Source organism: Vigna umbellata, chromosome 6 (assembly GCF_029865625.1).
Source record: "Vigna umbellata cultivar VRB3 chromosome 6, Vumbellata_1.0, whole genome shotgun sequence".
NCBI lineage: Eukaryota > Viridiplantae > Streptophyta > Magnoliopsida > Fabales > Fabaceae > Vigna > Vigna umbellata.
The window spans coordinates 36,866,381-36,889,201 of NC_142170.1; positions in this window are offsets into that span (position 1 = coordinate 36,866,381).

Genomic DNA, 22,821 nt, shown 5'->3' on the forward strand with positions numbered 1-22,821 from the left:
AAGTTGACGAAGTGGACGAAGTTGACGAAGTGGACGAAGTGGACGAAGTTGACGAAGTTGACGAAGTGGAAGAAGTGGACGAAGTGGGGGAAGTAGACGAAGTGGAGGAAGTGGAGGAAGTGGACGAAGTGGAGGAAGTGGAGGAAGTGGACGAAGTCGACCAAGTGGACGAAGTGGACGAAGTTGACGAAGTTGAGGAAGTGGAAGAAGTGGACGAAGTGGACGTAGTTGACGAAGTTGAAGAAGTGGACTAAGTTGACAAAGTGGTGGAAGTCGACAAAGTGGACGAAGTGGACGAAGTTGACGAAGAAGAAGAAGGAGAAGAAGTTGACGAAGTGGAAGAAGTGGAAGAAGTTGACGAAGTGGAAGAAGTGGACGAAGTCGACCCAGTGGACGAAGTTGACAAAGTGGACGAAGTGGAAGAAGTGGACGAAGTTGAATAAGTGGACGAAGTGGAAGATATGGACAAAGTGGAGGAAGTGGAGGAAGTGGACGAAGTGGACGAAGTTGATGAAGTTGACGAACTGGACGAAGTTGACAAACTGGACGAAGAAGAAGAAGGAGAAGAAGAAGTGGTAGAAGTGGAGAAGTGGACGAAGTGGACGAAGTGGAAGAAGTGGAAGAAGTGTACGAAGCGCACAAAGTGGACGAAGTTGACGAACTTGACGAAGTGGATGAAGTGGAGGAAGTGGATGAAGTTGAAGAAGTGGACTAAGTTGACGAAGTGGACAAAGTTGGGGAAGTTGACGAAGTGGATGACGTTGACGAAGTTGATGAAGTGGACGAAGTTGATGAAGTGGACGAAGTTGAAAAAGTGGACGAAGTGGACAAAGTGGACGAAGAAGAAGATGGAGAAGAAGTGGAAGAAGTGGACGACGTGCCCGAAGTGCAGGAAGTGGACGAAGTGGAGGAAGTGGACAATGTGGAGGAAATGGAGGAAGTGGACGAAGTGAACGAAATGGATGAATTGGAGGAAGTGGACGAAGTGGTCGACGTGGACGAAGTGCACGAAGTGGACTAAGTGGACGAAGTGGACGAACTCGATGAAGTGAAGGATGTGGAGGAAGTGGAGGAGGTAGAGGAAGTAGAACAAGTGGACGAAGTTGACGAACTGGACGAAGAAGAAGAAGGAAAAGAAGTGGAAGAACAACAAGAAGTGGAAAAAGTGGAAGAAGTGGAGGAAATGGACGAAGTCCACGAAGTGGAGGAAATGGACGAAGTCCACGAAGTGGAGGAAATGGACGAAGTCCACGAAGTGGACGAATTGGACGAAGTGGACGAAGTGGAAGAAGTGGAAGAACTGGAAGAAGTGGACGAAGTCGACGAAGTTTACCAAAGTGGACGATGTGGACGAAGTTGACGAAGTTGAAGAAGTGGACAAAGTGGAGGAAGTGGACGAATTGGACAAAGTTGACGAAATGGACGAAGTGGACGAAGTGGACGAAGTGGACGAAGTGGACGAAGTGGAAGAAGTGGAAGATGTGGAAGATGTGGAAGAAGTGGACGAATTTGACGAAGTCGACGAAGTTGACGAAGTTGAAGAAGTGGACGAAGTTGAAGAAGTGGATAAATTGGACAAAGTAGACGAAGTTGACGAAGTGGACGAAGTTGACGATGTGGACGAAGTTGCCGAAGTTGACGAAGTGGAAGAAGTGGACGAAGTGGAGGAAGTAGACAAAGTGGAGGAAGTGGAGGAAGTGGACGAAGTGGAGGAAGTGGACGAAGTGGACGAAGTGGACGAAGTCGACCAAGTGGACGAAGTGGACGAAGTTGACGAAGTGGAAGGAGTGGACGAAGTGGAGGAAGTAGACAAAGTGGAGGAAGTGGAGGAAGTGGACGAAGTGGAGGAAGTGGAGGAAGTGGACGAAGTCGACCAAGTGGACGAAGTGAAGGAAGTGGACGAAGTTGACGAAGAAGAAGTTGAAGAAGTGGACGAAGTGGAAGAAGTTGACGAAGTGGAAGAAGTGGACGAAGTGGACTCAGTGGACGAAGTTGACAAAGTGGACGAAGTGGAAGAAGTGGACGAAGTGGAGGAAGTGGACGAAGTGGAGGAAGTGGAGGAAGTGGCCGAAGTGGAGGAAGTAGACCAAGTGGACGAAGTAGACCAAGTGGACGAAGTTGACGAAGTTGACGAAGTTGATGAACTGGTTGAAGAAGAAGAAGGAGAAGAAGTGGAAGAAGTGGACGAAGTGGACAAAGTGGATGAAGTGGACGAAGTAGACGAAGTGCACAAAGTGGACGAAGTTAACGAAGTGGACGAAGTGGAGGAAGTGGTCGAAGCGGACGAAGTGGACGAAGTTGACGAAGTTGAAGAAGTGGGCTAAGTTGACAAAGTGGACAAACTGGACGAAGTGGACAAAGTTGACGATGAAGAAGAAGGAGAAGAAGTGGACGAAGTGGAAGAAGTGGAAGAAGTGGACAAAGTGGACGAAGTGGAAGAAGTGGACGAACTGGACGAAGTGGATGAAGTGGACGAACTGGACGAAGATGACAAACTGGACGAAGAAGAAGAAGGAGAAGAAGTGGTAGAAGTGGAAGAAGTGGACGAAGTGGAAGAAGTGGACGAAGTGGACGAAGTGGACAAAGTCGAAGAAGTGGACGAAGTTGAATAAGTGGACGAAGTGGAAGATGTGGACGAAGTGGACAAAGTGGAAGAAGTGGACGAAGTGGACGAAGTTGACGAAGTGGACGAAGTTGACGATGTTGAAGAGGTGGACTAAGTTGACGACGTGGACAAGGTTGGGGAAGTTGACGAATTGGAGGAGGTTGATGAAGTGGACGAAATTGATGAAGTGGTAGAAGTGGACGAAGTGGACGAAGTGGAAAAGGTGGACGAAGAAGAAGGAGAAGAAGTGGAAGAAGTGGTAGAAGTGGACGATGTGGACGAAACGGAGGAAGTGGACGAAGTTGACGAAGAAGAAGAAGGAGAAGAAGTGGAAGAAGTGGAAGAAGTGGAAGAAGTGGAAGAAGTGGACGAAGTGGACGAAGTGGACAAATTGGAGGAAGTGGAGGAAGTGGACGAAGTGGTCGACGTGGACGAGCTGCACAAAGTGGACGAAGTGGACAAAGTGGACGAACTGGACGAAGTGGAGGAAGTGGAGGAAGTGGACGAAGTAGACGTAGTGGACGAAGTGCACGAAGTGGACGAAGTTGACGAACTGGACGAAGAAGAAGAAGGAGAAGAAGTGGAAGAACAACAAGAAGTGGAAGAAGTGGACGAAGTAGACGAAGTGGAAGAAGTGGAAGAAGTGGACGAAGTCGACGAAGTGAACGAAGTGGAGGAAGTTGACCAAAGTGGACGAAGTCGACGAAGTCGACGAAGGGGACGAAGTGGAGGAAGTTGACCAAAGTGGACGAAGTTGACAAAGTTGAAGAAGCGGACGAAATTGACAAAGTTGAAGAAGTTGACGAAGTGGAAGAAGTGGAAGAAGGGGACCCATTGGACGAAGTTGACAAAGTGGACGAAGTGGAAGAAGAAGTGGAGGAAGTGGAGGAAGTGGACGAAGTGGAGGAAGTGAAGGAAGTGGATCAAGTGGACGAAGTTAACGAACTGGACGAAGTTGACGAACTGGACGAAGAAGAAGAAGGAGAAGAAGTGGTAGAAGCAGAAGAAGTGGACGAAGTGGACAAAGTGGACGAAGTGGACGAAGTGGAAGAAGTGGCCGAAGTGCACAAAGTGGACGAACTTGACGAAGTTGACGAAGTTGACGAAGTGGACGAAGTGGACGAAGTGGACGAAGTTGACGAAGTTGACGAAGTTGAAGAAGTGGACTAAGTTGACGAAGTGGACGAAGTGGACAAAGTTGGGGAAGTTGACCTAGTTGATGAAGTGGTAGAAGTGGACCAAGTGGACGAAGTTGACAAAGTGGACGAAGTGGAAAAAGTGGACAAAGAAGAACAAGGAGAAGTAGTGGAAGAAGTGAACGAAGTAGAGGAAGTGGACGATGTGGACGAAGTTAACGAAGTGGACGAAGTGGACGAAGTGGACGAACTGGACGAAGAAGAAGAAGGAGAAGAAGTGGACGAAGTGGAAGAAGTTGACGAAGTGGAAGAAGTGGACGAAGTGGACCCAGTGGACGAAGTTGACAAATTGGACGAAATGGAAGAAGTGGACGAAGTGGAGGAAGTGGACGGAGTGGAGGAAGTGGACGACGTTGACGAAGTTGATGAAGTGGACGAAGTTGATGAAGTGGTAGAAGTGGACCAAGTGGACAAAGTTGACAAAGTGGACAAAGTGGATGAAGAAGAAGATGAAGAAGAAGTGGAAGAAGTGGACGAAGTCCACGAACTGGACGAAGTGGAGGAAGTGGACGATGTGGACGAAGTGGAGGAAGTGGACGATGTGGACGAAGTGGAGAAAGTGGACGAAGTGGAGGAAGTGGATGAAGTTGACGAAGAAGAAGAAGGAGAAGAAGTGCACGAAGTGGAAGAACTTGAAGAAGTGGACGAAGTGGACGAATTGGAGGAACTGAAGGAAGTGGAGGAACTGGACAAACTGGAGGAAGTTGATGAAGTGGACGAAGTTGACGAACTGGACGAACTGGAGGAAGTGGAGGAACTGGACAAACTGGACGAACTGGAGGAAGTGGAGGAAGTGGACGAAATGGACGAACTGGACGAAGTGGAGGAAGTGGACGAAGTTGACGAACTGGACGAAGAAGGAGAAGATGTGGAAAAACAACAAGAAGTGGAAGAAGTGGACGGAGTAGATGAAGTGGACGAAGTGGAAGAAGTGGAAGAATTGGACGAAGTCGACGAAGTGGACGAAGCGGACGAAGTTGACCAAAGTGGACGAAGTTGAAGAAGTGGACGAAGTTGACGAAGTGGACGAAGTTGACGAAGTGGACGAAGTTGACGAAGTTGACGAAGTGGTAAAAGTGGACGAAGTGGACCAAGTGGACCCAGTGGACGAAGTTGACCAAGTAGACGAAGTGGACCCAGTGGACGAAGTTGACAAAGTGGAGGAAGTGGAGGATGCGGAGGTAGTAGACGAAGTGCAGGAAGTGGACGAAGTTGACGAACTGGACGAAGTTGACGAACCGGACGAAGAAGAAGAAGGAGAAGAAGTGGTAAAAGTGGAAGAAGTGGACGAAGTGGACAAAGTGGACGAAGTAGACGAAGTGGACGAAGTGGAAGAAGTGGACGAATTGGAAGAAGTGGACGAAGTGGACGAAGTTGACAAAGTTGAAGAAGTGGACTAAGTTGACGAAGTGGACAAAGTTGGGAAATTTGACGTAGTGGACGAAGTGGTCGAAGTTGACGAAGTTGATGAAGTGTACGGAGTTGATGAAGTGGTAGAAGTGGACGAAGTTGACAAAGTGGACGAAGTGGACGAAGCGGACGAAGCGGACGAAGTGGAACAAATGGACGAAGTTGACGAAGTGGACGAAGTTGAAGAAGTGGACTAAGTTGACGAAGTGGAACAAATGGCCGAAGTGCACAAAGTGGACGAAGTTGACGAAGTTGACGAAGTGGACGAAGTGGACGAATTCGACAAAGTTGAAGAAGTGGACTAAGTTGACGAAGTGGACAAAGTTGGGGAAGTTGACGAAGCGGACGAAGTGGAAGAAGTTGACGAAGTGGAAGAAGTGGACGAAGTGGACGAAGTGGACGAAGTGGACGAAGTGGAACAAATGGACGAAGTGCACAAAGTGGACAAAGTTGACGAAGTGGACGAAGTGGACGAAGTTGAAGAAGTGGACTAAGTTGACGAAGTGGACAAAGTTGGGGAAGTTGACGAAGTGGACGAAGTTGACGAAGTTGATGAAGTGGACGAAGTTCACAAAGTGGACGAAGTGAAAGAAGTGGACGAAGAAGAAGAAGGAGAAGAAGTGGAGGAAGTGGACGATGTGGAGGAAGTGGACGAAGTGGACGAAGTTGACGAAGAAGAAGAAGGAGAAGAAGTGCACGAAGTGGAAGAAGTGGAAGAAGTTGACGAAGTGGAAGAAGTGGACGAAGTGGACCTAGTGGACGAAGTTGACAAAGTGGACGAAGTGGAGCAAGTGGACGAAGTTGACGAAGTGGACAAAGTTGAAGAAGTGGACTAAGTTGACGAAGTGGAACAAATGGACGAAGTGCACAAAGTGGACGAAGTTGACGAAGTTGACGAAGTGGACGAATTCGACAAAGTTGAAGAAGTGGACTAAGTTGACGAAGTGGACAAAGTTGGGAAAGTTGACGAAGCGGACGAAGTGGAAGAAGTTGACGAAGTGGACGAAGTGGACGAAGTGGACGAAGTGGAACAAATGGACGAAGTGCACAAAGTGGACAAAGTTGACGAAGTGGACGAAGTGGACGAAGTTGAAGAAGTGGACTAAGTTGACGAAGTGGACAAAGTTGGGGAAGTTGACGAAGTGGACGAAGTTGACGAAGTTGATGAAGTGGACGAAGTTCACAAAGTGGACGAAGTGAAAGAAGTGGACGAAGAAGAAGAAGGAGAAGAAGTGGAGGAAGTGGACGATGTGGAGGAAGTGGAGGAAGTGGACGAAGTTGGCGAAGAAGAAGAAGGAGAAGAAGTGCACGAAATTGAAGAAGTGGAAGAAGTTGACGAAGTGGAAGAAGTGGACGAAGTGGACCCAGTGTACGAAGTTGACAAAGTGGACGAAGTGACAGATGTGGACGAAGTGGAGCAAGTGGACGACGTGGAGGAAGTGGAGGAAGTGGACGAAGTTGACTAAGTGGACCAAGTTGACGAACTGGACAAAGTTGACGAAGTGGAAGAAGTGGACGAAGTGGACCCAGTGGACGAAGTTGACCAAGTGGACCCAGTGGACCCAGTGGACGAAGTTGACCAAGTGGACGAAGTGGACCCAGTGGACGAAGTTGACAAAGTGGAGGAAGTGGAGGATGCGGAGGAAGTGGACGAAGTGCAGGAAGTGGACGAAGTTGACGAACTGGACGAAGTTGACGAACCGGACGAAGAAGAAGAAGGAGAAGAAGTGGTAAAAGTGGTAGAAGTGGACGAAGTGGACTAAGTGGACGAAGTAGACGAAGTGGACGAAGTGGAAGAAGTGGACGAATTGGAAGAAGTGGACGAAGTGGACGAAGTTGACAAAGTTGAAGAAGTGGACTAAGTTGACGAAGTGGACAAAGTTGGGAAATTTGACGTAGTGGACGAAGTGGACGAAGTTGACGAAGTTGATGAAGTGTACGGAGTTATTGAAGTGGTAGAAGTGGACGAAGTTGACACAGTGGACGAAGTGGACGAAGCGGACGAAGTGGAACAAATGGACGAAGTGCACAAAGTGGACGAAGTTGACGAAGTGGACGAAGTTGAAGAAGTGGACTAAGTTGACGAAGTGGAACAAATGGACGAAGTGCACAAAGTGGACGAAGTTGACGAAGTGGACGGAGTGGACGAAGTGGACGAATTCGACAAAGTTGAAGAAGTGGACTAAGTTGACGAAGTGGACAAAGTTGGGGAAGTTGACGAAGCGGACGAAGTGGAAGAAGTTGACGAAGTGGAAGAAGTGGAACAAATGGACGACGTGCACAAAGTGGACAAAGTTGACGAAGTGGACGAAGTTGAAGAAGTGGACTAAGTTGACGAAGTGGATAAAGTTGGGGAAGTTGACGAAGCGGACGAAGTGGAAAAAGTGGACGAAGTGGACGAAGTGGACGAAGTAGACGAAGTTGAAGAAGTGGACTAAGTTGACGAAGTGGACAAAGTTGGGGAAGTGGAGCAAGTGGACGAAGTGGACGAAGTTGATGAAGTGGACGAAGATGATGAAGTGGTAGAAGTTGACCAAGTGGACGAAGTTGACAAAGTGGACGAAGTGAAAGAAGTGGACGAAGAAGAAGAAGGAGAAGAAGTGGAGGAAGTGGACGACGTGCACGAAGTGGACGAAGTGGACGAAGTGGACGACGTGCACGAAGTGGACGAAGTGGAGGAAGTGGATGATGTGGATGAAGTGGACGAAGTGGACGAAGAAGAAGAAGGAGAAGAAGTGCACGAAGTTGACCAAGTGGATGAAGTGGACGAAGTTGATGAAGTTGTAGAAGTGGACCCAGTGGACGAAGTTGACAAATTGGACGAAGTGAAAGAAGTTGACGAAGAAGAAGAAGGAGAAGAAGTGGAGGAAGTGGACGAAGTGGACGACGTGCATGAAGTGGAGGAAGTGGATGACGTGCACGAAGTGGACGAAGTGGAGGAAGTGGACGATGTGGATGAAGTGGACGAAGTGGATGAAGTTGACGAAGAAGAAGAAGGAGAAGAAGTGCACGAAGTGGAAGAAGTGGAAGAAGTTGACGAAGTGGAAGAAGTGGACGAAGTGGACCCAGTGGACGAAGTTGACAAAGTGGACGAAGTGAAAGAAGTGGACGAAGTGGAGCAAGTGGACGAAGTGGAGGAAGTGGACCAAGTTGACGAACTGGACAAAGTTGACGAAGTGGAAGAAGTGGACGAAGTGGACCCAGTTGACGAAGTTGACAAAGTGGACGAAATGGAACAAGTGGACGAAGTGGAGGAAGTGGAGGATGCGGAGGAAGTGGACGAAGTTGACGAACTGGACGAAGAAGAAGATGGAGAAGAAGTGGTAGAAGTGGAAGAAGTGGACGAAGTGGACTAAGTGGACGAAGTGGACGAAGTGGACAAAGTGGACAAAGTGGAAGAAGTAGACGAAGTGGAAGAAGTGGACGAAGTTGACGAATTGGACGAAGTGGACGAAGTGGACGAAGTGGAGGAAGTGGAGGATGCGGAGGAAGTGGACGAAGTTGACGAACTGGACGAAGTTGACGAACTGGACGAAGAAGAAGATGGAGAAGAAGTGGTAGAAGTGGAAGAAGTGGACGAAGTAGACGAAGTGGAAGAAGTGGACGAAGTTGACGAAGTTGACGCAGTTGACGAATTTGACGAAATGGACGAAGTTGAAGAAGTGGACTAAGGTGACGAAGTGGACAAAGTTGGGGAACCTGATGAAGTGGACGAAGTGGAAGAAGTTGACGAAGTTGATTATGTTGACGAAGTTGATGAAGTGGTAGAAGTGGACCAAGTGGACGAAGTTGACAAAGTAGACGAACAGGACAAAGTGGACGAAGAAGAAGAAAGAGAAGAAGTGGAAGAAGTGGACGAAGTTCACGACGTCCACGAAGTGGACGAAGTGGAGGAAGTGGACGATGTGGACGAAGTGGAGGAAGTGGAGGAAGTGGATGAAGTTGACGAAGAAGAAGACGGAGAAGAAGTGGACGAAGTGGAAGAAGTTGACGAAGTGGTAGAAGTGGACGAATTGGACGTAGTGGACGAAGTTGACAAAGTGGTCGAAGTGAAAGAAGTGGACGAATTGGAGGAAGTGGACGAAGTGGAGGAAGTGGACGAAGTGGACCCACTGGACGAAGTTGACGAACTGGAGGAAGAAGAAGAAGGAGAAGAAGTGGAAGAAGTGGAAGAAGTGGACGAAGTTGACAAAGTGGACGAACTGGACGAAGTGGACGAAGTGGAACAAATGGACGAAGTGGACGAAGTTGACGAAGTTGACGAAGTGGACGAAGTTGACGAAGTTGAAGAAGAGTACTAAGTTGACGAAGTGGACAAAGTTGGGGAAGCTGACGAAGTGGACGAAGTTGACGAAGTTGATGAAGTGGACGAAGTTGATGAAGTGCTAGAATTGGACCAAGTGGACGAAGTTGACACAGTGGACGAACAGGACAAAGTGGACAAAGAGGAAGGGAAGTGGAGGAAGTGGTCGAAGTGGACCAAGTGGACGAAGTTGACGAACTTGACGAAGTTGACGAACTGGACGAAGAAGAAGAAGGAGAAGAAGTGGAAGAAGTGGACGAAGTGGACAAAGTGGACAAAGTGGATGAAGTGGACGAAGTGGACGAAGTGCACAAAGTGGACGAAGTTGACGAAGTGGAGGAAGTGGACGAAGTGGACGTAGTTGACGAAGTTGAAGAAGTGGACTAAGTTGACAAAGTGGACGAAGTGGACAAAGTGGACGAAGTGGACGAAGTTGACGATGAAGAAGAAGGAGAAGAAGTGGACAAAATGGAAGAAGTGGAAGAAGTTGACGAAGTCGAAGAAGTGAACGAAGTGGACCCAGTGGACGAAGTTGACAAAGTGGACGAAGTGGAAGAAGTGGACGAAGTTGAATAAGTGGACGAAGTGGAAGATGTGGACGAAGTGGAACAAATGGACGACGTGCACAAAGTGGACAAAGTTGACGAAGTGGACGAAGTTGAAGAAGTGGACTAAGTTGACGAAGTGGATAAAGTTGGGGAAGTTGACGAAGCGGACGAAGTGGAAAAAGTGGACGAAGTGGACGAAGTGGACGAAGTAGACGAAGTTGAAGAAGTGGACTAAGTTGACGAAGTGGACAAAGTTGGGGAAGTGGAGCAAGTGGACGAAGTGGACGAAGTTGATGAAGTGGACGAAGATGATGAAGTGGTAGAAGTTGACCAAGTGGACGAAGTTGACAAAGTGGACGAAGTGAAAGAAGTGGACGAAGAAGAAGAAGGAGAAGAAGTGGAGGAAGTGGACGACGTGCACGAAGTGGACGAAGTGGACGAAGTGGACGACGTGCACGAAGTGGACGAAGTGGAGGAAGTGGATGATGTGGATGAAGTGGACGAAGTGGACGAAGAAGAAGAAGGAGAAGAAGTGCACGAAGTTGACCAAGTGGATGAAGTGGACGAAGTTGATGAAGTTGTAGAAGTGGACCCAGTGGACGAAGTTGACAAATTGGACGAAGTGAAAGAAGTTGACGAAGAAGAAGAAGGAGAAGAAGTGGAGGAAGTGGACGAAGTGGACGACGTGCATGAAGTGGAGGAAGTGGATGACGTGCACGAAGTGGACGAAGTGGAGGAAGTGGACGATGTGGATGAAGTGGACGAAGTGGATGAAGTTGACGAAGAAGAAGAAGGAGAAGAAGTGCACGAAGTGGAAGAAGTGGAAGAAGTTGACGAAGTGGAAGAAGTGGACGAAGTGGACCCAGTGGACGAAGTTGACAAAGTGGACGAAGTGAAAGAAGTGGACGAAGTGGAGCAAGTGGACGAAGTGGAGGAAGTGGACCAAGTTGACGAACTGGACAAAGTTGACGAAGTGGAAGAAGTGGACGAAGTGGACCCAGTTGACGAAGTTGACAAAGTGGACGAAATGGAACAAGTGGACGAAGTGGAGGAAGTGGAGGATGCGGAGGAAGTGGACGAAGTTGACGAACTGGACGAAGAAGAAGATGGAGAAGAAGTGGTAGAAGTGGAAGAAGTGGACGAAGTGGACTAAGTGGACGAAGTGGACGAAGTGGACAAAGTGGACAAAGTGGAAGAAGTAGACGAAGTGGAAGAAGTGGACGAAGTTGACGAATTGGACGAAGTGGACGAAGTGGACGAAGTGGAGGAAGTGGAGGATGCGGAGGAAGTGGACGAAGTTGACGAACTGGACGAAGTTGACGAACTGGACGAAGAAGAAGATGGAGAAGAAGTGGTAGAAGTGGAAGAAGTGGACGAAGTAGACGAAGTGGAAGAAGTGGACGAAGTTGACGAAGTTGACGCAGTTGACGAATTTGACGAAATGGACGAAGTTGAAGAAGTGGACTAAGGTGACGAAGTGGACAAAGTTGGGGAACCTGATGAAGTGGACGAAGTGGAAGAAGTTGACGAAGTTGATTATGTTGACGAAGTTGATGAAGTGGTAGAAGTGGACCAAGTGGACGAAGTTGACAAAGTAGACGAACAGGACAAAGTGGACGAAGAAGAAGAAAGAGAAGAAGTGGAAGAAGTGGACGAAGTTCACGACGTCCACGAAGTGGACGAAGTGGAGGAAGTGGACGATGTGGACGAAGTGGAGGAAGTGGAGGAAGTGGATGAAGTTGACGAAGAAGAAGACGGAGAAGAAGTGGACGAAGTGGAAGAAGTTGACGAAGTGGTAGAAGTGGACGAATTGGACGTAGTGGACGAAGTTGACAAAGTGGTCGAAGTGAAAGAAGTGGACGAATTGGAGGAAGTGGACGAAGTGGAGGAAGTGGACGAAGTGGACCCACTGGACGAAGTTGACGAACTGGAGGAAGAAGAAGAAGGAGAAGAAGTGGAAGAAGTGGAAGAAGTGGACGAAGTTGACAAAGTGGACGAACTGGACGAAGTGGACGAAGTGGAACAAATGGACGAAGTGGACGAAGTTGACGAAGTTGACGAAGTGGACGAAGTTGACGAAGTTGAAGAAGAGTACTAAGTTGACGAAGTGGACAAAGTTGGGGAAGCTGACGAAGTGGACGAAGTTGACGAAGTTGATGAAGTGGACGAAGTTGATGAAGTGCTAGAATTGGACCAAGTGGACGAAGTTGACACAGTGGACGAACAGGACAAAGTGGACAAAGAGGAAGGGAAGTGGAGGAAGTGGTCGAAGTGGACCAAGTGGACGAAGTTGACGAACTTGACGAAGTTGACGAACTGGACGAAGAAGAAGAAGGAGAAGAAGTGGAAGAAGTGGACGAAGTGGACAAAGTGGACAAAGTGGATGAAGTGGACGAAGTGGACGAAGTGCACAAAGTGGACGAAGTTGACGAAGTGGAGGAAGTGGACGAAGTGGACGTAGTTGACGAAGTTGAAGAAGTGGACTAAGTTGACAAAGTGGACGAAGTGGACAAAGTGGACGAAGTGGACGAAGTTGACGATGAAGAAGAAGGAGAAGAAGTGGACAAAATGGAAGAAGTGGAAGAAGTTGACGAAGTCGAAGAAGTGAACGAAGTGGACCCAGTGGACGAAGTTGACAAAGTGGACGAAGTGGAAGAAGTGGACGAAGTTGAATAAGTGGACGAAGTGGAAGATGTGGACGAAGTGGAACAAATGGACGACGTGCACAAAGTGGACAAAGTTGACGAAGTGGACGAAGTTGAAGAAGTGGACTAAGTTGACGAAGTGGATAAAGTTGGGGAAGTTGACGAAGCGGACGAAGTGGAAAAAGTGGACGAAGTGGACGAAGTGGACGAAGTAGACGAAGTTGAAGAAGTGGACTAAGTTGACGAAGTGGACAAAGTTGGGGAAGTGGAGCAAGTGGACGAAGTGGACGAAGTTGATGAAGTGGACGAAGATGATGAAGTGGTAGAAGTTGACCAAGTGGACGAAGTTGACAAAGTGGACGAAGTGAAAGAAGTGGACGAAGAAGAAGAAGGAGAAGAAGTGGAGGAAGTGGACGACGTGCACGAAGTGGACGAAGTGGACGAAGTGGACGACGTGCACGAAGTGGACGAAGTGGAGGAAGTGGATGATGTGGATGAAGTGGACGAAGTGGACGAAGAAGAAGAAGGAGAAGAAGTGCACGAAGTTGACCAAGTGGATGAAGTGGACGAAGTTGATGAAGTTGTAGAAGTGGACCCAGTGGACGAAGTTGACAAATTGGACGAAGTGAAAGAAGTTGACGAAGAAGAAGAAGGAGAAGAAGTGGAGGAAGTGGACGAAGTGGACGACGTGCATGAAGTGGAGGAAGTGGATGACGTGCACGAAGTGGACGAAGTGGAGGAAGTGGACGATGTGGATGAAGTGGACGAAGTGGATGAAGTTGACGAAGAAGAAGAAGGAGAAGAAGTGCACGAAGTGGAAGAAGTGGAAGAAGTTGACGAAGTGGAAGAAGTGGACGAAGTGGACCCAGTGGACGAAGTTGACAAAGTGGACGAAGTGAAAGAAGTGGACGAAGTGGAGCAAGTGGACGAAGTGGAGGAAGTGGACCAAGTTGACGAACTGGACAAAGTTGACGAAGTGGAAGAAGTGGACGAAGTGGACCCAGTTGACGAAGTTGACAAAGTGGACGAAATGGAACAAGTGGACGAAGTGGAGGAAGTGGAGGATGCGGAGGAAGTGGACGAAGTTGACGAACTGGACGAAGAAGAAGATGGAGAAGAAGTGGTAGAAGTGGAAGAAGTGGACGAAGTGGACTAAGTGGACGAAGTGGACGAAGTGGACAAAGTGGACAAAGTGGAAGAAGTAGACGAAGTGGAAGAAGTGGACGAAGTTGACGAATTGGACGAAGTGGACGAAGTGGACGAAGTGGAGGAAGTGGAGGATGCGGAGGAAGTGGACGAAGTTGACGAACTGGACGAAGTTGACGAACTGGACGAAGAAGAAGATGGAGAAGAAGTGGTAGAAGTGGAAGAAGTGGACGAAGTAGACGAAGTGGAAGAAGTGGACGAAGTTGACGAAGTTGACGCAGTTGACGAATTTGACGAAATGGACGAAGTTGAAGAAGTGGACTAAGGTGACGAAGTGGACAAAGTTGGGGAACCTGATGAAGTGGACGAAGTGGAAGAAGTTGACGAAGTTGATTATGTTGACGAAGTTGATGAAGTGGTAGAAGTGGACCAAGTGGACGAAGTTGACAAAGTAGACGAACAGGACAAAGTGGACGAAGAAGAAGAAAGAGAAGAAGTGGAAGAAGTGGACGAAGTTCACGACGTCCACGAAGTGGACGAAGTGGAGGAAGTGGACGATGTGGACGAAGTGGAGGAAGTGGAGGAAGTGGATGAAGTTGACGAAGAAGAAGACGGAGAAGAAGTGGACGAAGTGGAAGAAGTTGACGAAGTGGTAGAAGTGGACGAATTGGACGTAGTGGACGAAGTTGACAAAGTGGTCGAAGTGAAAGAAGTGGACGAATTGGAGGAAGTGGACGAAGTGGAGGAAGTGGACGAAGTGGACCCACTGGACGAAGTTGACGAACTGGAGGAAGAAGAAGAAGGAGAAGAAGTGGAAGAAGTGGAAGAAGTGGACGAAGTTGACAAAGTGGACGAACTGGACGAAGTGGACGAAGTGGAACAAATGGACGAAGTGGACGAAGTTGACGAAGTTGACGAAGTGGACGAAGTTGACGAAGTTGAAGAAGAGTACTAAGTTGACGAAGTGGACAAAGTTGGGGAAGCTGACGAAGTGGACGAAGTTGACGAAGTTGATGAAGTGGACGAAGTTGATGAAGTGCTAGAATTGGACCAAGTGGACGAAGTTGACACAGTGGACGAAGTTGACACAGTGGACGAACAGGACAAAGTGGACAAAGAGGAAGGGAAGTGGAGGAAGTGGTCGAAGTGGACCAAGTGGACGAAGTTGACGAACTTGACGAAGTTGACGAACTGGACGAAGAAGAAGAAGGAGAAGAAGTGGAAGAAGTGGACGAAGTGGACAAAGTGGACAAAGTGGATGAAGTGGACGAAGTGGACGAAGTGCACAAAGTGGACGAAGTTGACGAAGTGGAGGAAGTGGACGAAGTGGACGTAGTTGACGAAGTTGAAGAAGTGGACTAAGTTGACAAAGTGGACGAAGTGGACAAAGTGGACGAAGTGGACGAAGTTGACGATGAAGAAGAAGGAGAAGAAGTGGACAAAATGGAAGAAGTGGAAGAAGTTGACGAAGTCGAAGAAGTGAACGAAGTGGACCCAGTGGACGAAGTTGACAAAGTGGACGAAGTGGAAGAAGTGGACGAAGTTGAATAAGTGGACGAAGTGGAAGATGTGGACGAAGTGGAGTGGACGGAGTGGAGGTAGTGACCAAGTGGACCAAGTTGATGAAGTTGACGAACTGGACGAAGTTGACAAACTGGACGAAGAAGAAGAAGGAGAAGAAGAAGTGGTAGAAGTGGAAGAAGTGGACGAAGTGGACGAAATGGAAGAAGTGGACGAAGCGCACAAAGTGGACGAAGTTGACGAAGTGGATGCAGTGGACGAAGTGGATGAAGTTGAAGAAGTGGACAAAGTTGACAAAGTGGACGCTGTGGACAAAGTTGGGGAAGTAGACGAAATGGACGAAGTTGATGAAGTGGACGAAGTTGATGAAGTGGACGAAGTGGACGAAGTTGAAAAAGTGGACGAAGTGGACATAGTGGACGAAGAAGAAGATGGAGAAGAAGTGGAAGAAGTGGACGACGTGCCCGAAGTGCACGAAGTGGACGAAATGCAGGAAGTGGACAATGTGGAGGAAGTGGAGGAAGTGGACGAAGTGGAAGAAGTGAACGAAGTGGATGAATTGGAGGAAGTGGACGAAGTGGAGGAAGTGGTCGACGTGGACGAAGTGCACGAAGTGGACTGAGTGGACGAAGTGGACGAAGTGAAGGATGTGGAGGAAGTGGAGGAAGTGGAGGAAGTGGAGGAAGTGGAATAAGTGGACGAAGCGAACGAAGTTGACGAACTGGACGAAGAAGAAGAAGGAAAAGAAGTGGAAGAACAACAAGTCGAAAAAGTGGAAGAAGTGGAGGAAATGGACGAAGTCCACGAAGTGGACGAATTGGACGAAGTGGACGAAGTGGAAGAAGTGGACGAAGTGGAAGAAGTGGACGAAGTCGACGAAGTTGACCAAAGTGGACGAAGTGGACGAAGTTGACGAAGTTGAAGAAGTGGACAAAGTGGACGAATTGGACAAAGTTGACGAAGTGGACAAAGTTGACGAAGTGGACGAAGTTGACGAAGTGGACGAAGTTGACGAAGTAAACGAAGTGGACGAAGTTGACGAAGTTGACGAAGTGGAAGAAGTGGACGAAGTGGAGGAAGTAGACGAAGTGGAGGAAGTGGAGGAAGTGAAGGAAGTGGACGAAGTGGAGGAAGAGGACGAAGTGGACGAAGTCGACCAAGTGGACGAAGTGGACGAAGTTGACGAAGTTGAGGAAGTGGAAGAAGTGGACGTAGTTGACGAAGTTGAAGAAGTGGACTAAGTTGACAAAGTGGACGAAGTGGACAAAGTGGACGAAGTGGACGAAGTTGACGATGAAGAAGAAGGAGAAGAAGTGGACGAAGTGGAAGAAGTGGAAGAAGTTGACGAAGTGGAAGAAGTGGACGAAGTGGACCCAGTGGACGAAGTTGACAAAGTGGACGAAGTGGAAAAAGTGAACGAAGTGGAAGATATGGACAAAGTGGAGGAAGTGGACGAAGTGGACCAAGTGGACCAAGTTGATGAAGTTGACGAACTGGACGAAGTTGACAAACTGGACGAAGAAGAAGAAGGAGAAGAAGAAGTGGTAGAAGTGGAAGAAGTGGACGAAGTGGACGAAGTGGAAGAAGTGGACAAAGTGGAAGAAGTGTACGAAGCGCACAAAGTGGACGAAGTTGACGAAGTGGATGAAGTGGACGAAGTGGTTGAAGAAGAAGAAGGAGAAGAAGTGGAAGAAGTGGACGAAGTGGACAAAGTGGATGAAGTGGACGAAGTGCACAAAGTGGACGAAGTGGAGGAAGTGGTCGTAGTGGACGAAGTGGACGAAGTTGACGAAGTTGGAGAAGTGGGCTAAGTTGACAAAGTGGACAAAGTGGACGAAGTGGACGAAGTTGACGATGAAGAAGAAGGAGAAGAAGTGGAAGAAGTTGACGAAGTGGAAGAAGTGAACGAAGTGGAACTAGTGGACGAAGTTGACAAAGTGGACGAAGTGGAAGAAGTGGACGAAGTTGGCAAAGTGGACGAAGTGGAAGATATGGACGAAGTGGAGGAAGTGGACAGAGTGGAGGAAGTGGAGGAAGTGGAGGAAGTGGACAAAGTGGACGAAGTTGACGAAGTTGAAGAAGTGGACTAAGTTGACGAAGTGGACAAAGTTGGGGAATTTGACGAAGTGGACGAAGTGCACAAAGTGGACGAAGTTGACGAAGTTGACGAAGTGGACGAAGTGGACGAAGTGGACGAAGTGGACGAAGTGGACGAAGTGGACGAAGTGGACGAAGTGGACGAAGTGGACGAAGTGGACGAAGTGGACGAAGTGGACGAAGTTGACGAAGTTGACGAAGTGGAAGAAGTTGACGAAGTGGACGAAGTTGACGATGAAGAAGAAGGAGAAGAAGTGGAAGAAGTTGACGAAGTGGAAGAAGTGAACGAAGTGGAACTAGTGGACGAAGTTGACAAAGTGGACGAAGTGGAAGAAGTGGACGAAGTTGGCAAAGTGGACGAAGTGGAAGATGTGGACGAAGTGGAGGAAGTGGACAGAGTGGAGGAAGTGGAGGAAGTGGAGGAAGTGGACAAAGTGGACGAAGTTGACGAAGTTGAAGAAGTGGACTAAGTTGACGAAGTGGACAAAGTTGGGGAATTTGACGAAGTGGACGAAGTGCACAAAGTGGACGAAGTTGACGAAGTTGACGAAGTGGACGAAGTGGACAAAGTGGACGAAGTGGACGAAGTGGACGAAGTGGATGAAGTGGACGAAGTTGACGAAGTGGACAAAGTTGACGAAGCGGACGAAGTGGAAAAAGTGGACGAAGTAGACGAAGTTGAAGAAGTGGACTAAGTTGACGAAGTGGACAAAGTTGGGGAAGTTGACGAAGTGGACGAAGTTGACGAAGTTGATGAAGTGGACGAAGTTTATGAAGTGGTAGAAGTTGACCAAGTGGACGAAGTTGACAAAGTGGACGAAGTGAAAGAAGTGGACGAAGAAGAAGAAGGAGAAGAAGTGGAGGAAGTGGACGACGTGCACGAAGTGGACGAAGTGGACGACGTGCACGAAGTGGACGAAGTGGAGGAAGTGGATGATGTGGATGAAGTGGACGAAGTGGACGAAGTGGACGAAGTGGACGAAGAAGAAGAAGGAGAAGAAGTGCACGAAGTTAACGAAGTGGATGAAGTGGACGAAGTTGATGAAGTGGACGAAGTTGACAAAGTGGACGAAGTTGACAAAGTGGACGAAGTGAAAGAAGTTGACGAAGAAGAAGAAGGAGAAGAAGTGGAGGAAGTGGACGAAGTGGACAACGTACACGAAGTGGACGACGTGCACGAAGTGGAGGAAGTGGACGACGTGCACGAAGTGGACGAAGTGGAGGAAGTGGATGATGTGGATGAAGTGGACGAAGTGGATGAAGTTGACGAAGAAGAAGAAGGAGAAGAAGTGCACGAAGTGGAAGAAGTGGAAGAAGTTGACGAAGTGGAAGAAGTGGACGAAGTGGACCCAGTGGACGAAGTTGACAAAGTGGACGAAGTGAAAGAAGTGGACGAAGTGGAGCAAGTGGACGAAGTGGAGGAAGTGGACCAAGTTGACGAACTGGACAAAGTTGACGAAGTGGAAGAGGTGGAGGAAGTGGACCCAGTGGACGAAGTTGACAAAGTGGACGAAATGGAACAAGTTGACGAAGTGGAGGATGCGGAGGAAGTGGACGAAGTTGACGAACTGGACGAAGAAGAAGATGGAGAAGAAGTGGTAGAAGTGGAAGAAGTGGACGAAGCGGACGAAGTGGACGAAGTGGACGAAGTGGAAGAAGTGGACGAAGTGGACGAAGTTGACGAAGTTGACGAATTTGACGAAGTGGACGAAGTGGACGAAGTGGAGGAAGTGGAGGATGCGGAGGAAGTGGACGAAGTTGACGAACTGGACGAAGTTGACGAACTGGACGATGAAGAAGATGGAGAAGAAGTGGTAGAAGTGGAAGAAGTGGACGAAGTGAAGAAGTGGACGAAGTGGAAGAAGTGGACGAAGTTGACGAAGTTGACGAAGTTGACGAATTTGACGAAGTGGACGAAGTTGACGAAGTTGAAGAAGTGGACTAAGTTGACGAAGTGGACAAAGTTGGGGAACCTGATGAAGTGGACGAAGTGGAAGAAGTTGACGAAGTTGATTAAGTGGACGAAGTTGATGAAGTGGTAGAAGTGGACCAAGTGGACGAAGTTGACAAAGTAGACGAACAGGACAAAGTGGACGAAGAAGAAGAAAGAGAAGAAGTGGAAGAAGTGGACGAAGTTCACGACGTCCACGAAGTGGACGAAGTGGAGGAAGTGGACGATGTGGACGAAGTGGAGGAAGTGGAGGAAGTGGATGAAGTTGACGAAGAAGAAGACGGAGAAGAAGTGGACGAAGTGGAAGAAGTTGACGAAGTGGTAGAAGTGGACGAATTGGACGTAGTGGACGAAGTTGACAAAGTGGTCGAAGTGAAAGAAGTGGACGAATTGGAGGAAGTGGACGAAATGGAGGAAGTGGACGAAGTGGACCCACTGGACGAAGTTGACGAACTGGAGGAAGAAGAAGAAGGAGAAGAAGTGGAAGAAGTGGAAGAAGTGGAAGAAGTGGACGAAGTTGACAAAGTGGACGAAGTGGACGAAGTGGACGAAGTGGAACCAATGGACGGAGTGCACAAAGTGGACGAAGTTGACGAAGTGGACGAAGTTGACGAAGTTGAAGAAGAGGACTAAGTTGACGAAGTGGACAAAGTTGGGGAAGCTGACGAAGTGGACGAAGTTGACGAAGTTGATGAAGTGGACGAAGTTGATGAAGTGCTAGAATTGGACCAAGTGGACGAAGTTGACACAGTGGACGAAAATGACAAAGTGGACGAAGAGGAAGGGAAGTGGAGGAAGTGGTCGAAGTGGACGAAGTTGACGAAAAGGAAGAAGGAGAAGAAGTGGACGAAGTGGAAGAAGTGGAAGAAGTTGACGAAGTGGAAGAACGGGACCAAGTGGACTCAGTGGACGAAGTTGACAAAGTGGACGAAGTGGAAGAAGTGGACGACGTGGAGGAAGTGGACGAAGTGGAGGAAGTGGAGGAAGTGGACGAAGTAGACCAAGTGGACGAAGTTGACGAACTTGACGAAGTTGACGAACTGGACGAAGAAGAAGAAGGAGAAGAAGTGGAAGAAGTGGACGAAGTGGACAAAGTGGACAAAGTGGATGAAGTGGACGAAGTGGACGAAGTTGACGAAGTGGAGGAAGTGGACGAAGTGGACGTAGTTGACGAAGTTGAAGAAGTGGACTAAGTTGACAAAGTGGACGAAGTGGACAAAGTGGACGAAGTTGACGATGAAGAAGAAGGAGAAGAAGTGGACAAAATGGAAGAAGTGGAAGAAGTTGACGAAGTCGAAGAAGTGGACGAAGTGGACCCAGTGGACGAAGTTGACAAAGTGGACGAAGTGGAAGAAGTGGAAGAAGTGGACGAAGTTGAATAAGTGGACGAAGTCGAAGATGTGGACGAAGTGGAGGAAGTGGACGGAGTGGAGGAAGTGACCAAGTGGACCAAGTTGATGAAGTTGACGAACTGGACGAAGTTGACAAACTGGACGAAGAAGAAGAAGGAGAAGAAGAAGTGGTAGAAGTGGAAGAAGTGGACGAAGTGGACGAAGTGGAAGAAGTGGACGAAGCGCACAAAGTGGACGAAGCGCACAATGTGGACGAAGTTGACGAAGTGGATGCAGTGGACGAAGTGGATGAAGTTGAAGAAGTGGACAAAGTTGACGAAGTGGACGCTGTGGACAAAGTTGGGGAAGCAGACGAAATGGACGAAGTTGATGAAGTGGACGAAGTGGACGAAGTTGAAAAAGTGGACGAAGTGGACATAGTGGACGAAGAAGAAGATGGAGAAGAAGTGGAAGAAGTGGACGACGTGCCCGAAGTGTACGAAGTGGACGAAATGCAGGAAGTGGACAATGTGGAGGAAGTGGAGGAAGTGGACGAAGTGGAAGAAGTGAACGAAGTGCATGAATTGGAGGAAGTGGACGAAGTGGAGGAAGTCGTCGACGTGGACGAAGTGCACGAAGTGGACTGAGTGGAAGAAGTGGACGAACTGGACGAAGTGAAGGATGTGGAGGAAGTGGAGGAAGTGGAGGAAGTTGAATAAGTGGACGAAGCGAACGAAGTTGACGAACTGGACGAAGAAGAAGAAGGAAAAGAAGTGGAAGAACAACAAGAAGTCGAAAAAGTGGAAGAAGTGGAGGAAATCGACGAAGTCCACGAAGTGGACGAATTGGACGAAGTGGACGAAGTGGAAGAAGTGGAAGAAGTGGAAGAAGTGGACGAAGTCGACGAAGTTGACCAAAGTGGACGAAGTGGACGAAGTTGAAGAAGTGGACAAAGTGGACGAAGTGGACGAATTGGACAAAGTTGACGAAGTGGACAAAGTTGACGAAGTGGACGAAGTTGACGAAGTGGACGAAGTCGACGAAGTGAACGAAGTGGACGAAGTTGACGAAGTAAACGAAGTGGACGAAGTTGACGAAGTGGAAGAAGTGGACGAAGTGGAGGAAGTAGATGAAGTGGAGGAAGTGGAGGAAGTGGAGGAAGTGGACGAAGTGGAGGAAGTGGACGAAGTGGACGAAGTCGACCAAGTGGATGAAGTGGACGAAGTTGACGAAGTTGAGGAAGTGGAAGAAGTGGACGAAGTGGACGTAGTTGACGAAGTTGAAGAAGTGGACTAAGTTGACAAAGTGGACGAAGTGGACAAAGTGGACGAAGTGGACGAAGTTGACGAAGTGGAAGAAGTTGACGAAGTGGAAGAAGTGGACGAAGTGGACCTAGTGGACGAAGTTGACAAAGTGGACGAAGTGGAAGAAGTGGACGAAGTTGAATAAGTGGACGAAGTGGAAGATATGGACAAAGTGGAGGAAGTGGACGAAGTGGACCAAGTGGACCAAGTTGATGAAGTTGACGAACTGGACGAAGTTTACAAACTGGACGAAGAAGAAGAAGGAGAAGAAGAAGTGGTAGAAGTGGAAGAAGTGGACGAAGTGGACGAAGTGGAAGAAGTTGACAAAGTGGAAGAAGTGTACGAAGCGCACAAAGTGGACGAAGTTGACGAAGTTGACGAAATGGATGAAGTGGAGTAAGTGGTTGAAGAAGAAGAAGGAGAAGAAGTGGAAGAAGTGGAAGAAGTGGACAAAGTGGATGAAGTGGACGAAGTGGACGAAGTGCACAAAGTGGACGAAGTTGAGGAAGTGGAGGAAGTGGTCGCAGTGGACGAAGTGGACGAAGTTGACGAAGTTGAAGAAGTGGGCTAAGTTGACAAAGTGGACAAAGGGGACGAAGTGGACGAAGTTGACGATGAAGAAGAAGGAGAAGAAGTGGACGAAGTGGAAGAAGTGGAAGAAGTTGACGAAGTGGAAGAAGTGGACGAAGTGGAACTAGTGGACGAAGTTGACAAAGTGGACGAAGTGGAAGAAGTGGACGAAGTTGGCAAAGTGGACGAAGTAG